The sequence below is a fragment of the Apium graveolens genome, chromosome 4 (genome assembly GCF_009905375.1).
Source record: "Apium graveolens cultivar Ventura chromosome 4, ASM990537v1, whole genome shotgun sequence".
NCBI lineage: Eukaryota > Viridiplantae > Streptophyta > Magnoliopsida > Apiales > Apiaceae > Apium > Apium graveolens.
The window spans coordinates 142090239-142110420 of record NC_133650.1 but is presented as its reverse complement, the minus strand read 5'-3'; positions in this window follow the sequence as shown (position 1 = coordinate 142110420).

The window sequence follows — 20182 nt, the reverse complement described above, 5'->3', positions numbered from 1 at the left end:
TGAAAACTTTCTCCACTGATCTTTAAAGGTTGTTGTTGCCTTAGTCCTTCGTTCCGTACCACCCAAACTCATAATGTCCTCATTAAGGGTGAAATGCCAACCTTTATGCATTCCCCCCATGGTTCATCTCAATTTATCGAGGTTCTATCCTTAATTCCACCTTTAAAAAGGTACTTACATCCTTCCATGGATAAATCAAGTCATATATCCCTAATAAGGGTATATTATTCAATCATTCCCACCTCGATAGTCTATACCTAATTTCACAATAGAATCCTTATTCAAACTGCGGTCAATCCATATGGCCTCCAAAAGATAAGAAAGGTTATCCACACTTTTTTTTGCCTGATTTGGTAATGATGACATGGATGTTCTGGAAGATATTGGTCGTGTTCAACATGAACATTTTACTAAATCCTCATTTACTTTTGTTGCTGATCTCAACAGTCATCTCAATGTTGAGATATCTTCAATACTTGGTGTCTCCTCAGTCCATCCGTGTTTCCTTATTAATCCATCGGTCTATCCCAAAGTTTCATCGAATACTCTCAACTTAAGGAGATTAATTATACATTTCTCTTATGCCTTCAAACCTTGACTTTATCTCATGATTAGTCACCATCGCGTTGATGATGACACACTTCTCTATATATTTATTACTAGGGTTTCTTAGGGTTTCATATACCTAACTCCATTATCGCTTCTCAACTCTATTTCCTTTATATCCCTTTATACTCCTTCCCCTTTCAGTCTTTTATTTTCATTTCTATTACAACCATTTCATGAACACACGCAACATAACCATTGGTTTCAAACATCCCGTCATTCTGAATTCGTGTCCTTTATACGAACCTTGACGACTTTCACAACCTAGATTCATGATTCATCATACTTGTCTGCCTCTAGCCTAGTTTTAAAAAATCTACACTATCTCTCTATCTTCCTCAGCCTTCCACCAGCGGGTGGCCTCTCTCTTAGGAAAGTAAGTGACAAAAAGGTCTTTTGCGCTTCATTAATCATTTAGAATCTCAAATTATTTCTCTATTTCCTTTAGCCAGGCTTTTGCTTCGACTGGGTCAACTTGTTCCTTGGAACTCTGAGAGCTTAGCGACTTAAAGGTCCTGAAAGAATTTCCCACCGCATTTTTTCCTCAAGGTGGTGGTTGGGGATAAAAGTATTAGTTTTGTTTAGGCAGGTCCATGGATTGCCCAATAGGAGTACCATCCTGGTTCTCCCTATCTTGCTCGACTTCTGTTTTCTCAGTATGAAATGTTTCATCCTTCTCCCATAATTGGGGTTATCTTATACATTAAAATCCTTGTTTCCCACTTCATTAAGTTATGGGTTCCTTCTTTCCTGACGGCGACCTCCCTGACTATCACATTCAGGGTTTGCCCTAAATCTTATTCCTCAAACTATGGATTTCATCTAAGATCCAGTCCGTAAGCTCTTAAACGTTTGGAACCCAAATTCTGTAGGAATACCTCGTTATTCCCTTATCATCTTTCCCGGTATTAATCTCTTCTCAATTCATCACTTTTTCCTGGCACCATATGATCTTTTCTAATAATTCGGGCTGCATTATAATATCAAACAACTTTTCATTATCGGCTCCGGTTACCTTCACTTCTATTTCCATTTTCTCAAAATCTCTTATCAACTCTCCTAAAGACATTATCATCTTGAGCCTCTCCTTTCTACTAAGGCGTTAGCCATCATATTGGCTTTCCCTGGATGATAAAGAATCTCATAATCATAATCCTCGATTAGCTCTAACCACCTCCTATGGCGCATGTTGAGCTCTTTCTGTGTGAAAATATACTTGAGCTCTTGGAGTTTGCGTAAACCTCGCACTTTTCTCCATAAAAGTAGTACCTCCAATATTTAGGGAAAAACTATTGCCGTGAGCCCAAGATCATGGGTGGGATATCGAATTTCACATTCCCTTAATTGTCTTGACGCGTACACGATTACCTTACCGTGCTGCATAAAGCACGCACCCTAAGCCCCTGTGTGAAGCGTCACTACAAATCACAAAATCTCCTCTTTCACCCGGCAACGCCAACCTAGGGGTCGTCACCAATCTTTGCCTCAGTTCTTGAAAGTTGTTCTCACATTTCTCTATCCACTCGAACTTCTCAGTCTTACGAGTAAGCCGCGTTAAAGGGGCTACTATCTTTGTAAACTTGAACGAACCTCCGGTAGTAACCGGCCAATCCTACCTCTGGTAGTCGCCCTGGCCATGGTCATTAATTCCTCAGTGGTCCTTTCTTCATTCTTGTGAGGATCCTCTACGGGATCATCCTCAGCAACAATCCCTTTTGGGACAACATCCTCAACCGCTAAATCCCTAATATGAACATCATCCGGTCCCTCATTAGGGTACTCCATCGGATCCACGATCTGATCTCCAATATGTAATAAAATAACATTGCGCTGTTGCTCCTCAACCTCAGGGTTCGGTGCCCCGCTACATCAATCTATGTTACTATCATGATATTTATAAGGGTTCCTATAAGGATTTTAATTGTCAGTACTATGTTAGGTAGTCCGACTATGAACTTGGAAAGAGTTCTTATTATCTTAGTGAACTTATCATTTTAACGACGCATCATCTCTGAGGTTTATAACTCTTAGCTCTGATACCATTTCTGTAACACCCCCAAATCCGGGGTCGGGGATCCGGGTTGTCACGAGTTCCATTTCCCTTAATAACACTTAATCTTAATAAACTACCAACTACTGTGTACTGTGACCCCATAATATACACACACACACCACAAGTTATAGTCTCAGAGATGAATACCAAAAATAACACAAGTCATTTTATTCCATAATTATAAGTCATTACACCTCAAAAGGGTTTCTGAATAAATATACATATTCTTTGCCATTTTTAAAATTCACAATATACAAAATTCTGGTATGTCAATAGTTGAAAACCTAGCTTATTGGTATTTCCTACCTCAGCTACAGCGGCATCAACGTCTACAGGAAACTGCGGAACATTTCCTATCCGCTCGTGAATTGGGAGCTTGATCCGGTTCATCTTGTCTATCTGTTGTTGTGTGATGAAAGAAGAAAACAAGGGTGAGCAACAAGCCCACCAAAATAACATGTATAATAATTTATAATATATGAGCATTCTCATAGTACTCATGAAAGTCTTGGTCAAGAGGAAATGAACCAAGTTTGATATCTTAATGCGACGAAGTCGCAAAATATTCAGTATATATACACATATATACTTTTCAAAATCTTTGAAATCCTATGACATGTATAATATACATAGAGTACCAGTTTATAACTGTATGAAAATATCGTTGCAAGCTGATCTCATATATCTAACCTTGTCTCAACGTTATTCTGAAAATCTTTGTCATGCATAAGATACTCATTAACTAGATATAAGTTGAAAAGATGAAGTTACGAGATACTCCAATATACTTATATCTTTTTCGAATACTACTTGAACTACCATCGTTCAAGGTATAAATAGTTCATCCCACAGATGAAGTTACAAGACATAACTTGTATAGAATCAATCTTTGAAATATCATCAAAAGGAAATGAAGTTACGAGATACTTCATTTAATGAAAACGTCATTTTAAAAACTCGACCCTGCCAACACTCAACAATCGCCCAACCACAGCCTTTCTATCGAAGTGCTCTGGGTAGTGTTGCAAAAATATCCAACTGGATGATGAACTCATCACGGGAGTTTGCCGCGCCAGGAAGACCACTCACGATGATCAGTCGCAGTAGTGCAACCCCACCATTTTCTACATGTAGAGGAGAACAGTCGGATTTACTTGTCAACCAAACACTGGACTCCTAAGGAATGGACCGTCTTAGCGAAACTTCCAGGCCATTTGGGCCAATATAATAATGCTGGGCCGGCGTCACTCGACCACTTACGCCACTCCTAGCTCAGATTAAATCAATGACTATGAAATGTAAAGCTCGTCCCCCCTTTCCCCAAGTAGAAACTTATTGATACGGCTCCACCAAGAAGTCGTATCTAGTTAGAAAGGAAAACTCACCGATATTTCCCAGGCGATGCCTTTTAATGGATTAACTTATTCCAAGAATTTTTACTTCCCGAGTGTTGGGTAAGTAATCAAAAACTCTTTTATTAAAACAGCAACCTTGGTGCGAATATAAAAATACATCACGGAGCCAGAGCCCTCAGATTTTTGAGCGAGTATTTAAATCCCCTTCGAAAGGAAGATCTTTAATTTGAAAACGAGTTTTGGGATCCACTCTAACCTTCCAAAAATAGTTTTGATAAAGTTTGAAAATAATCTCTGGAAATATTTAAAGTAAGAATGATTTGATTGTATCAATTATTTTCCGAATACTTGGCAAATATTCAAACATTATTCTTTCATTAAATAAAGAATATTATTTAATAAAATAAGCGGAGTCATAAGTTCTCGAATGAATATTCAAAATAATATTCATTAAATAAATAAGCGGAGTCATAAGTCCTCGAATGAATATTCAAAATAATATTCATTAAATAAAATAAGCGGAGTCATAAGTCCTCGAATGAATATTCATTAAATAAATAAGCGGAGTCATAAGTCCTCGAATGAATATTCAAAATAATATAAAACTATCGAATAAACATTATTCGTTTAATAGTTTTGAAAACTATATATATATATATAATATACTCGGGAACATCGCCTCCCGGTTTAGGAAAATGTTCAACTCTGGGTCCCCTATACTAAAGGTATACGCAAGTACTGCTTATCTCTAGCATAGGTATTATGTAGTTATAAATAATTGAATCGATAACAAGATATCAAGATTACGAAATATGCATATATATATATATATATCATATCAACATGCTCTAATATATCGCAAGACTTTGCTAATAATAATAATGCACTTATCACAAGATAATGCATATATATATATACATCACAACAACAGTTATACGGGTAGAAAACATGCCTGAGTGTTCCGGGATAGACTTAAGCTTAGAGTGGGTCCGGTAACCTATGAACAACAACATAATCCGGAATTAGATCACGGTCTCTTAAGAAACTAGTCAAAACTCACTCATACCCTAACGGTCTCTTACACACTTAACGATTTGCGTTAATCGCTCGAGTACCCTCAGCTCCACCAATTTTAATAAATTAACCGTTACGAATTTTAAGACGACTCTTCCGCGAATACTCTATCAGCTTCCTAACCCCCTTACATAATTGTTTTGTAATCCAATTAGTCTTTTAAGGGCCTTAAACAAGGTCTCAAGGTAAAGCGAGGGGTAAAGGTTCATTCGCGAAACGCTGCTACTTAAAACAGTCGTTTCTCCTAAACCGTACATCGGAACCAAGCGATCCATATATCAAAACGAAGCTTACAACACGCTCTAGCTAAACATGAAAATGTTACAGATTGGTTGTTGAGATTTCTGTCCTGAACACTAAGAACAAGAAGTTGAATTAAAACGGGCATTACGACGGCTATGTTTACGCGATTACCAATGTTTAAACTACTCCAATTAACCACCAACCAACTCATAACCATCAATACAACAAAACTTCACCTAAACCATACCACATCAGTCCATAACCTCCAAGTTTTTTCAACTCAAACAACCACAATCAAGACCTATGAACTATAATCAAGCTTCAATTACCAAAACACTTCCAAATCAAACCAAACTACTGATAATCACAATCCATGCTTCTCATTTCACAAAACCAAGCATTAAACTTACTAACAAATAAATTAAAGGCTAGGGTTTGAAGTTTATACCTTTCTTGGTAGGTGTTACATTGTTAGGAAGCCTTAAGGAGCCTTAATCTAACCTCCTACAAGCTTGATCTTTCCAAAGAAATCAAGAACACAAAGTTAGGTTTTGAAGTTTCTAAAAGTCTGATTGAAAGAACTGTAAAAATGAGAGTCTTACCATGCTTATTTGGATGAGACTTGTGAACAAGAGTTGTAGGCCATCTCAATACCTTTCCAACGAACTATTGAACACAATATTTCAGTGAGTATTGAAGGAGATATGTCAGTTTGAAGTTTCTGGTATTGTTTTGGCCGAGAGCTTTTGTTCTTGGAAGCAAAAGTCAACTTCTAATTTTTGTGTTTTATGATATTTGCTTGTTTGCTTCTCCTTTTTTTCTTTGCAAATTTTTTAGCTTTTTACCATGATAAATTTTACATGGCCCAAAATCAACCAACAGAACAAAACCCCTTGTCATGCTTATATCATCCTGCTTGTGTCATCTATTTGCCACATGTCTTTGTCTTGTGGTTTGATGATGTCATAATACCTTGGATTCTTGTACAAGCTTATCTCTTGGTTGCGTATTTGTTTTACGGTTCGCGTAACTTTCGTTCTCGTTCGTCGTTTAAGGGATCATATCCGGGATCTTATTACTTGGGTTCCCCTAAACCTTTCTCAATATTTTATATTCCTTTTATGATTCTCTATTATAATCCTTGAATTTAAATCCTTTTAATCATGTTACCTTATACTCAATTTTTTTGGTATCTGGTGGATTTTCGGGAAAAATCAAAGTGTTCGAATTTTGATTCTGACGATCTTTACATACACTCATTTACTGTATGGAATACTAATACGATTTTAGAATTTCCATAACAGTACTCCTATATAGCGTAGTCTGAAAATTTTCCTTAATCAGCATCATCAGCAAAAAGTTACTATTCATCAGTGTTTCAAAAATTCCAAAAATTGGGGTTATTACATCTTTAGAATCCCATACAGTCTATCCAAGGTGAATTCCTTGTAATCTTGAGAATTTCTCAATGAGAATGTCATACGCTTCCATTTCTTTGGCAGATGTAATATCTGGGATGTAACGCCCCTAAATCTGGGGTCAGAGGATTTTTGTGGTCACTATAAAACCTCAATCCAAATTAACATGTTAAATCAATATACAAATGCCAGCGGAAGATATTTAGCATCTATGACCCCAAACTAATCCAAGATCTTTTAAGGTTACAGTTCTAGAAACAAGATATCCAAATTCCACAAGTAAATTTTTCACTTTTTTTTTAAAACTCTATTCAATAATTCTCAATCTCAAAAATTAACCCGCTAGTACAACATTGAAAAGAAGTATACTAGGCCCAACTATAAAATAACACAATTATAATATAATATAATATAAACAACTTTACACAATAAAACTTACACTAGTTCGCAAACCCTGGACCAACCACCTTCCAAAAGCTTCTTCTTTGCTTTCTCGAATTACGCGGCTAAACAGCGCAAGCTAATCCTCGCTGGAGGTTAAATTTGAAAACAGGCAAGTATGAGCGGAAGAAATGCTCAGCAAGTTCATTATAGCATATATATGGTCTTTTTGATATAAAACCGACGTTTGCAATAGAGCAGAACATTTAAAAATCATAATTGCTGAAACAGAAATTTAAATTGAGGAACCCCAGAATTGATTCCTTCTCTGTATTCAAAATCCTTTTGATATTTTCGAGCGAAATGCTTCAGCAACACTTTGAATCTTGACAAGGATAAAAGTCGTAAAACCGTGTTTACGGAAATATCGTAAATAACAATAACATGTAACAATGATTGTGGAATGAATCATAAACTTTATTCAAAACTGAACTCTTGATGTTAATACTTATTTTGTTGTCGTATCAAATTAGATATCAATACGAATTTTGATGCTCACAACATCCCATACTGAAGTCAACATCAATTATCTATACTAATACCACCTTTGATATTTAACAACAACCTAAATATCCACATCAAGTAGAAACTAAATCAAAACTGCATTTTACCTTTAATCCAAAACAAAAACAGTTGATAAATCATTTATTCAATGATTATCAAAACAATAAAGAATTTTAGACATCAATTTAGATTGGAACCAATTATATTTCATGTTGTTCCTGATGATCAGTCATGAAACAGCACCGGTATCCCGTAGCCATACCGTGATTATAGGTACCACCAGTATCCCGAAGCCATACCGTACCTATAGGGCACCAGAAAAGGCATATATTCGCCTTGCAAGATATTACAGCTGGACCGATATCTCGATCACCTACGTTGTAACCAGTAACCATCCAATCTTAAAACCTTTTATTGAAAATGAGCCGAATTAATCGACATCCTAAATAACTTTATTCCCCCATTCACTTGGGCAGGAATACTTGCAACAAAATTATATTTCTCAAAACCCAAAACATTTATAAATACATTCATTTGATATGTAAAATCACTTAGCTATTCTGAACATTGAATAGAAGAAGAGTACTTGCATAATAAGCATTTAATTTAGCGATATGTAAAATATTTATCTATTCTGAAGCGAGAATAAGAAAGCAATACTTGCATAATAATAAGTAGTTGGATATGAAAAACATTGAACTATTCTGGAATTGGAATAGCGTAGAAAACTTGCACAATAGGATTCAAAATAAATATCGCCTGAACGATAAGTGAAGATAGGGATACTTGCCTTTGGTTTTTAGCAGTTAGTCACACTCGCAACGACACATCTATTTTGATATTTTATCTCAAAACATCACCGTCTTTTGCTTCGCTAAATCTCTGATCTGCTGTTCATGCAGTGTTGCAACCCAATATTCCATACTATTCAACTCTAATCTTCATCCATTCCATCTGGTCATGATCAATTCGGATGATCCACATCTATAATTAAAAGATACAATTTTAATCATCTAAACGGTAATTACTCGAAGAACTGCGCGTCAAAACCCTATCGTCTACCCATATGATAGCCAACACATAAAGAAGACAGAAAAACACAAGACTTTTGACTCATGTACGCATGTATTTCACATATCACATAATCATATTAGCCATGTATCACATAATTTATATCACATATGACTCGATTCGTCAAAAGGTTCGACTCCGTATGTGTAAAACTGAAATCGGGTCAAAAATATGATTTATCAATCAATAATCAACTTAGAAAGATTTGTAAAACAAGCGACCTTTCGAAACAAAAGGATTTGGGTCTAGAAAGTATTTTTATTGAAAGCGGAATATTTTTCTGAGTCTAGATGCGTTCATTTCGTATTAATCGGATGAATGGTCTATTTATTATGAATAAAATAATAATTAAATGAAAATAAATCAATTAATAATAATATTAATTGATTTTTTTAAATACCAAAATATAACTTTTAAAAGATTAAAACCATTTTTTAGGATTTATTTGAATTAATTATAAGTAATTATATTATATTTAAATCTTTATAAATAAAATTAATCGATTAAATGAATTAACCAATTAATTTAATCTATAAAAAATTACTTAAAATAAATTAAAAATAATTAAAACAAATATGGATTTTTGAAAATAATAAAAGAAATAAATTTTGGAATTTAAGACATTAAAAAAATAATTTTCAGAATTAAAAGTAATTAGTAAATGATTTTTAAAATTAAAAGTATATGATTTTTAAAAACAGAAATGAATTTTGAATTATTTTTAAAAGAAAATCTGTACAAACAGATTTCTGAAATTGCAATTAGGGAAAAACTGATTGAACCCGGGTCTTTTTAAGTCAGAAAACGGGTCGGTTTGTGGGTCGCGAAGAACAGAGATGTTGTTCGTCGGAGTTGATGCCGGAAATCTGGGTTTTCCAGATTCCGTCGTCTTCCCCGACGAACAGCCGGAATCCGGCGACCCCGATGCAACCCAAAACAGCTTGGTTCCAGTTGGTTTTTACTCCCGTTCAATTCAATAACATCCCATTAACTCGTAAACGATCAAATCCAACCCAATTGAAGCAGGGAGCTCTGTTTCCGGCAAATCCTAAGAAAATCCAACCGCCATTCCGACCAACTTCCGATTTCAGTAGTTTCTATACCAAATCAAACACTTAACATACGAAAATGAAGCTGGAATATATGCAATCTATTACTATCATCTAAATCAACAACCAACATCAAGATTACTCAGAAAATTCGAAAATAAACACTAAGAAAACCAAACACTCGAGTTATACTATCCCGTAATAAAACAATCAACTTATATACATGAAAAGATTCTTCTGAACATGAGAAAGCTATTCATATCATCAAACATAATCAAAAATCCCCAAATTCCAAAACCCAATTCATAACAAAAAGAAAAGAAACGAAAATGAACAACAATCAACCTTAGATTGAGATATTGGAACCAACAGAATGAGCTCGATTAGAGATTCATTTTGGTAATCAGAGCGTCCCAAATCGATTTGTAACTCTCCGGGAATCATTTGATTTGTGCCAAGAACAATATTATACCCCCAAGAACAATTATCTTGATTTTTGTTTTTAATAAAAATAAAAATGAAATAAAATAATTAATTAGGCTATTTATACTCATTAATTTATTCCCGATAAATCGCAACTCGATACCTTTTGTCTCGTAATTTAAATTCACATGCCCTAGAAATAATAGTTTACGGGGAAATGTTTTTAAAATATAATTTATACATAATTACAAGCTTTATATCAAAATTTCCCAAAAATTGTGAATAATCCAAAAATGCAAAAATAATGGGTATTTGAAATATGTATGATTCTCTAAAAATAAAACATGAATTTTGTGGGCTTTGACGTCCCGGTTGGTCGCGGTCCGTTGACTTTTGCAAAACAGAAATGATTCCTAAATTAACAGAAAACCCCGAAAACACGTAAAATACATTCAAACGCACATCAAACGAGATAAAACGAGTACCTCGGCAAAGAGGCAAATAAACACGCGTCCTGATTGCGGATCGATTCTTATAAATACAGTTTAAACACGCAACGAGTATCCGAAAAATACTCGGGTCCTTACGGGACCGCACATAACTCTATCGCATGCTAATTCATGACCATATACACTTTTAAATAATATTAAACACATAATAATTCATTGAACACGTAACAAAATAGTTGTAAAATATTATTTTTAAATGTTTTCAAACCTCACCCTATACACGGGTGACACGGATAAAATACCAAGTATTATTTCTGACACGGATAAAATATTGAGGCGAGCAAAATATCCACTCGATCCTCAAGACCGGAAAATACACTCAGTTTTATCGTTATCGATAAAACGATCATCTTTTTAAAATAAGCATTTTGAAAATAATACCTTAAGTAAATATTTTCAAAAAACAAACAGTGACTAACACCATTTAACAATTAGCATATCGAGTCATTTAATGACACGAACTCATCAAACAAGAATAAAATATCCACCATTTTATTCCTTTTATATCAGAACTGTACAAAAATATATTCAAATAATTATAATAATAATTCTAAAAATACGGGATATTACATGGGATATATCGTGTAATTATTTTTGATAATAAATAAATTTTATGTATTTACTATGTGATTATTATGTGAATTATTTGTTAAATGGAATATGTGTTTGGATATTTAAATATGATATAATTTGAGTATCTTAATTTTTATATGTCCAAAATAAAGTGTAGATAATTATCATCTTTTTCTATTAATTTTTATGTTGTTTTATGATTTTATAAAAGATTTATGGATTTAATAAATTATTTTTCTGAGTATTTATAAACTATTTTGTATAATTGGGAACCAACCGAGCTCACTCGTTTTTACGTTTTTACAATCCGAAACTCTTCCGAGAACTCCTTCCTAACCTAATTGTAATATTTCGAGCATTTTCCATGTTTTGACTTTTTCAATCCGGCGTACGGTTTTCCCCGTGCGGGTCCCGGCGCGATATTTTCGATACAAAATTCATTTTAGAAAATCGATAAAACCCGTATTTTCGAGAAACGGGATCTTTTTAATAAAATAATATAATTATCATCTCGTAGTAAGTGTAACCAAAGCGCTGAGACCAAGACCAAGACCGCAGTACAAAATGTATAGCTTTGGATAATTATCCTAAAACCAGTACCGTTTTGGATATGTTTTCTCTAATAAACGTACTATTTTATATCTTGTATGATCCAACGGGGTAACAATATTCCGTAAATATAAATAGCCTTTACCGTATTTTATTTCGTACAGAAAATCATTTGCAAACAGTTGAATATATAATTTTACAGAGAAACCCTCAAACCTCAATTTCAAGGTGTTATCGAACTCTGTTTGGAAAGCTCGAGTACTCAAAACGAAGGTCTTGAGGTATTCTCTCATAATCAACATGTTTCAAAACTGCAGAATCAAAGGTTTATTTTTTATATTTTTATTTATTTTTGAATTATTTTGATTTAAATTATGAATTTTTGTTCGAGAGATTGATTGTATGATTAGATAATTGTATGTTGTAGAGTTTTTCTTCCTGGTGATTTTGATATATTATATGACTGATTTGGAGTTCAATAACATGTTCAAAATTGAGTTTTAATTTCGAATTTCAAAATTAGGGTTTATAACCCGTATGAATGTTCTTAATTGAAATTTGGGGGTTTCTTCCCCAGGGGTTATTAGATGATTTTGTTGATTGCATCCTGTTCCTGATTGAATTTGCAATCGATTCATATATAGCTTATCAACAAACGATTCCTGGTTTGCTCAAATCGAAGCAAACAAAACCCGCCGGAGACGACGAGTTTCTTGATCAATTTCCGGCCAACTCAGGGGTTATTAGGATGATTTGATTGTATGGTTGTGTTCCTGGTGACTAGTAGAAGTGATCTGGAGCTCCTGGTGGTGTGACGATTCCGGGAACGCCATCTCCGGCGAACCCCGATCATTTTCCGGCGAACCCCTGTACAAATTACAGTTTAGTACCTGTAGTTTTAAAAACGATACAGTTTGGTCCCCTAGGTTTCCAGAACTTGCATATTTTGGATTCCTATTTTAAAATTATTTAAAAATCATATTTTCTATTATTTTAATTATATAAATTCAATTTTAATTATTAAAAATTCTAAAAAATTATTATTTTAATTCCAAAAATTATTTTTAATTCAAAAATAAATCTGAATTAATTAGTTAATAAACTTTAGTTAATAATTAATTAGTTAATTGGTCAATTAATTTGAAATTAATTGATTAATTGATTTAATTAATTATTAATTGATTTTAATTAATTATTTAATTAGATTTAATTATTTATTTTGATTTTAAAATTTCAAAAAATAGTTTCGAGCTTTAAAATATTATTTTAAATTATTTCCAAGGCTCGATAATTATTATAAAATTATTTTAAAGCCAGATTCGGGTAATCGAACCCTGTTTATTGTTTTAAAATAATTCAAGAGCCCGATTTAATTTCGTAAAATGTTTATAAATTCGTATTAAATATCTGAAAAATCATTTTAACATCAAATCTTCTTTGAAAAAGTATTTTCATCGAATATCTTACGTGTTACGTGTTATATGTGAACTGATTGATGTGTTATATGCATATGTGTGTACTATTCGACTGTTTTAAACGTAACTTTCAATCCGTAAATCAGATTTGGGTGAAATGAAGGGTAGATAGAAGCTTATATCGAATAGAATCAAGTAAGATAAGTATTGATAGATACTTATGACATTTGAGAAGAAGCGTCAAGGTGTAGAAAAGGGAAGCCAGTAGTCGGAGAATAAGAGATAGTGTTTGAAAGGCAACGAAGTGTTAGCGAGCTAAGACAAGGCAAGTGTTCTGAACCTTTTCAAGATATATTATGAATAATTGATGGTCCTGTTTCATATTGCAAGTGCTTTGAAGCACTGAACCCTAAACCTTGATTCCGTTTATTGATCTTTGAGCCGTAAGCCTTAAATACCCATAAACGAATCACAGATATACGATACCACTACACAAATACATACAAACTAAATACCAGTCACAGAACCAAAATTGTTTAAACATTCAAACCTTTATACCTTATACATTGAAAGACCAATCTTTATAACCACAAGACTTTGATTCTTTTGTTATCTAATTCTTGTACCGGCTGATAGCCAATTCTTGTATTTGCTATACTGTACCCCTGTGAAGATTACAAAACATCTTATGTTTGAAACCTAATGTTGCTTATGATTATATTTATTGCATTATATTTTCTATTCTGTTATTATTATTGAATTGGATTGTTTTATAAAATTGTGGACCAGATTCTTGGTCAGACCAGATTGGTGGTCAAGTTAGGCCAATTACTGCCTTGGATCCAGTAATTAGAGCAGAGCTGTGTGCTTTGCTCGGGATTAGTGCATGACTGATCAGCAGCCTAACCTTGGTTTTTAAAATGAAAATTTAATATCCAATTATAAATCATTGCTTATCCATAAAATTTATACCTTAAATCATTTCACTTGATCATTAGTTAATCTCAGTATTGTGAATGTGACTTGCTGAGCTAGGTAGCTCATTTGTATTATTCTATTTATGTTCTTTTCTAGCTAAGAAAGAACCTGTTGGTAGCGAGGATCCCCAATCAAGTGTGCGAGCTAGGATTCCAGGTTAAGAGGAATAAGCTAGCCGAAGACTTTTGTGATAGTTTAAGTTTGAATAGTTTGTAAGAATGTTTAATATTTAGTTGTAAGTTAAATAGTTAGGATTTGGACGTTTGTAATATAAGTGTATGTGCGTGGCTTGTGTGCATACTTTAACCTGTTACGATCCGTGGATGTTGGTAAGTAGGGCCACTGCATATTAGTATTATTATCTTTATTATTGTTATAAGCAGGTTTATATATAAGGTGTGTGTGTGGACCCCAAACTTCTGACCCGGGTTTGGAGGGCGCCACAGGTTTGATATGAGAGCTACAGGTTATAAGTCACTGACACAAGCCTAGATTGACGGGAAAGGGTAGAGGGTTAGGATTAGAAGCAAGGAATAGAAAGATAAAATATCAAGAGGTTGAGTGTGACTGTATAATAGGAATTAGTATAATGTTCGTTGTGGCTCGAGATTCTTATTTTGTGATATGATTTTAGATAGCGGCGATGGCTACCAGCTGATAATTCTGAGCCTTTAGTCGGAGGACCATCTTCTGATCCATGTCCTTTTCTTCCGCCGGTGCTGGCTATACTACCTCCTGATGTGCCAGAGCTTGTACCATTGCGAGCTATTCCACCTCCTGGTATGAGGCCACCTATCCGAGAACCCCCACCTGCTGGTTCAGATTCTACTGGTCATTTAGTTACGGGTATACCTTTTTAGTTTTCTTCGTACCCTGTTCCGTACCATCAGTTTGAGGCGTGTCTTATGGAGTAGTTTCATTTGTGAGGGCGGATTCAGGAGTTATTGCATATCATGCGTACCAGAGATATCGGGAGTGGCGAGAGGCGACTCATAGAGACGATCCAGGTGTTTCAGAGAGCACCTGCTGTGAGGATAGCTGAGGCTACTCATAAGGATATCACCCCTAACTTTCTTGGGGAGTGGGATAAGTGAGTTCTAGAGGAGCTTGAGGAGATTGGAGGTCCAGATTTGCCATGAGCTAGAGACAGAGATGCAGAGACAGAGATGCTGAGTCAGGGATGTGGTGGTTGCTTTTATTATGTACATTAGTTGTGTAGTGTGTATCAGTAGACTTTTGATTGTACTTATAGACTAGATTTGCTGAGTAGTGTATAGGCCTGTTGTACCCCATTTTTGTTTTTACTTTTGAAGCATTTTCACGCTTGTACTACCAAAACTTTGATCTATATATATTAGTACCTTTTCTTTCCCGGCATTATCATTTACATTACTGTACATGTTTTATCTTACCTTATTTATTGCACCAGTTATAAACCCTTGTGATACCATGTACCCTATTCCCTTAAATGTTTACATCTTGTAAAGAATCATGCAATTACTTAGTTCAATTGTTACAACTATTTTCAAAAATGGATATTTCAGTTTTTCAAAAACTTTTTATAAAAAGAATTTAATTTAAAGGCTAAATAAGTTGTTTGATTCTTACAGAAAATGCCTCCCAGAAGAAATACCCGTTCTACCAACCAGAATGAAGAAACCAACAACAACAACCAAGATAACAATAACCAGAATGCAAACCCAGGTCCCATAGGCCCAACAGTAGCCCAAATTTTTCATATTTTGGCTCAACAAACAGTTCACCTAACTCAACAGCAACAAAGACAGACCAACCCCCAGGTAACTTTTAAGCATTTTCAGGCGGTGAATCCACCAGAATTTAAGGGTTCTTTAAATCCAATTGAAGCGAGTGTTTGGTTAAAGGAAATAGAGAAGTCATTTACTTTGGTTAAGGTGAAGGAGGAATAGAAGGTTGAGTTTTCAAGTTATTATTTGAAGAATAAAGCCACCTACTAGTGGGAAACAGTGAAGACATTGGAGGATACAGATGCTTTTACTTGGGAGAGGTTCAGAGAGTTGTTTTCAGAAAAATATTTTCCCCAGTTCATCATCAAACAAACATCATAATTTATGTCTAATAGAAAATGAAAATAGCTAGCTAAACGAAATTCGCGAGTGAATTTAGTTGCATACATGAAGAAGTAAACCAAATTCGCATTCAAATTTAAACAAAGCTAATCTAGCTAGCTAGCAAACTGCGGATAACTTAAACATAAAACATCAGTTGGCCCCTGCAACTTCATCTCCATCTCGCTTGCATCTTCGTTCACTTTTTCTCCATCCTTTGAATCATCTTCATTCCAAAAGCGAAGTAAATCCAGAGTTAGCCCAAAGGAGACACCAATATAATGGAGCTTTTCAGGTCTTCATTCACGAAGATGCACAAGCAGAGGAGGAAGATCTGTCCTAGGTTTAATATTTTCTTCTAGTAATGAAACCTGCATGGACACAACAGTTGGCATCATATCCAAGATGCGAATTCACAACATTTAGAAACATACCAAATATTTCATATAAAAGGAATCATTAAAAGCAATCTAAAGAAATTAAAAAAATACCCAAAAGAGAACATAGGTAATAGAGTGAACCTGCTGTGCAGCATCAGTAACTCTCATATCTAAAGGTTCAGAGGCAAATTCATCATCAACTTCATATATACTAGTGAATTGTCCCTCAAAATACCTACAAACAAAAAATTGGTCTATGTTATCCTTAAATACATCAGCCTACAAGTACTGAAAGGATGTGTCAGCCCTTAAGGCATATGAAAGCATCTAGACTGCACAATTTCAACAGCATTTGGACATGATTTAAGAGAATAGGATAACAATTGAAACTAAAAATATAAGATACATAGAATGGTGTCATTATATATGATCAACTTGTTAAAAGAACTTGCAACTTGTCAAAAGAACTTGCAACACAATTTAGATGTGCCAGCCCTTAAGGCATATGAAAGCATCTAAAACTTTTTGTTCCATGTTAATAAAACTAAAAAAGCCCCCACATATTGAGCATATGTATAACAGAGTGATCTAGCATATATATCACAGAGTGAGTTGAAAGCCAAGTGGGAAACAAAGAAGTTGATGCTAGATGATAGAGTGAATGTAAAATAGGTTAATAACTAATAGCTCCAATTAACAAGCAAACCAAGGAAAGCATTGCAAGCACTATAAATTCCCCATTTAGCTGCTAGCCTACTTCAGTTTACTTTTTATTATGTACTCTTTACCATGTACTTTATTTCCCTACTAAATGTAACTGGTAGAACCAAATGAACACTTCAACCCCTGTAATTTTAAACTTTAGAGTTTCCAGTTATAAAGTATCGCCTTGTTTGGTTGAAGAGAATGCAGTGAGGAAGGAAAGGAATGGAACATGGTGAACAATATTGTAGGAGAAAGAACTGATGATAGAGGGAAGAGCGACAGAAGTGATGGAGTCATATTTTATTATGATGAAGTTTGTATGGAAATAAATAAGTAGCATGAAGCATTCCTATTCAAATCAGTGGGTTTGAGCTCTAGTTTAGATAACTAGAAACAGAATACACAAAGAGATGAAAATTATATATATTTTACCCATAAGAAAAAAAAATCATTCACCCCAACCAAGCAAAAAAATTGCCAAATTTGGATATCACATCCTCTACAGAGCATAATTAAACATTCCAACAGTGAGTTAAGTAGCGAAATACAAGGCCAAAAGAAAAGAAATTGAATTTCAAAAGTTACTTACATCTCGCACAATCTCCATCGTGTCTTTAATTTCTTTTCTATAGGCCGCAATCAGGGCCGCTTTTTCCTAGATTGCAAAAGAGGATTAAAACATTTGACAGTTTGTGATGAATCCTTAAACATTTTTATTAAAGGAAAGTCCTATAAATATAACTAACCTCGATTATATCATTATTATTCCATCTGTAGGGGGTTCAGTTTCAAGCTACCCGCATGTTATATTAGTTGTGTATGTTATGTTCTGATGCTGGTAAGGTATTTCTTAGCAGCTTATCAGGTTTACAAAAATTAACAAAAAAAAGTAAACATTAAAATACTTAAGCATAAAAACATTAACAACAATATAGAATAGCCAAACATACCCATACATATAAATATATATGTAGACACATGAATTGAGATTAGAGTAAACAAAAGTTCCAAGATTGAGTAGAAGATGAATCCAAATGGAAATTTGAACCAGTCAGATGTGAAGATTGAAACTTTATGATAAGGTGACGTAGAGGACAACAAGGGGGTTGGTCATTAGACTCAAGAAGAGTTGAGGGACGAGGACAAAACAAAAATGTAAGGGAGCACAATTCTAAACATGTCACTTCAATAACACATCCAACACAAAGGCACCATCAAAACAATATATAATCACAATTAGAACAAATGTAGTTAAAAACCATAAGAACCCTAATTGTGAATTAAAATAGTAATTTGAGAACAAGATAGAAGATTTGAACATATACAAAGTAATTATGTTATTCAAACAAAGAAGAACATATATATATATATATATACAATCAATTTGGGGGAAAAGGATTTGGGGTAAGATGTTTTACCCTTTTGTAGCTTAAATCTTCTTTTTGATCTCAATAATAGATCTTGATTGCTTGAATCTTCTTACTGTCTCTCGTTCTCTTGGGCTTGCGTTATGCCTGGGTGATGGTGTCTGGGCTTGTGTTGTATTTTTTGTTTACTTATTTTTTTTTTATTTTTTGATAGCCCGACAAAACTTTTGATGTCAAATAATTTAGAAGCCCGCCAAGATTTTGGGCCCAAATTTCTGATATACCGCAACGCCTCTAAAAATTCATTGCAATAGAATGCTAGTTTTTAATTCCTTCCACTTTTTACACTTCATTTTCAATGATTTTAAAAGTCCTTGCAATACATGTAATGTATTCTCTCATTTGCAACATTTTTTGAAAAATTTTTAGAATGGTTGTTGCCATAGCCAATCTATGGTGTAGTGATTAAAAATTCTTACACACTTTCCAACTTAAACTATTACAAAAGTCTTTTGATAGCTTATTCCGCTCAACCTGGAATCCTAGCTTGCACACTTGATTGGGGATCCTCGCTACCAATTGGTTCCTTCTTAACTTGAAAAGAACATAAACAGAATCGTCCAAATGAGCTAACTAGCTTAGCAAGTCACAGTGACAATACTAAGATTAAACAATGATCAAATAAAATGATTTCAGGTTATGAAGTTTCTTTATGAGCAATGATTAAAATTGGATATTCAATTTTTATTTTAAAAAACCAAGGTTAGGCTGCTGATCAGTCACACACTAACCCCGAGCAAGGCACAAAACTCTGCTCTAATTACTGGATCCAAGGCACATATTGGCCTAACATGACCACCAATCTGGTATGACCACGAATCTGGTTCGTATTTTATAAAACAATCCAATTCTATAACAATAACATGATAAACAAAGTAAATTAATAAACGGAATCATAAAAAATATTGGTTTTCAAGTATAAGGTGATTTGCAATCACCAATAGGATATAACAGGGTAAGTACAAGGATTGGCTATCAGCCGGTAAGAAAATCAGATAATGGAAGAATCAAGGTCTCGTGGTTATAAGAATTAGTCTTCTGATATATAAGGTATGAAGATTTGTATGTCAAACAAGTTCGGTTCAGTGATTGGTATTTAGTTTGTATGTATTTGTGGAGTAGTATCGTATATCTGTGGTTCGTATCTGGGCATTCGATAATTAATGATTTACAAAGAATAAGGCTTACGGTTCAAAGATCAATAACTGGAATCAAGGTTTAGGGTTACATACTTCAAGACACTTGCAATATAAAATAGAACTGTTCAATTACTCGCAATATATCTTGAAAAGGTTCAGAATACTTGCCTTATATTCACTCGC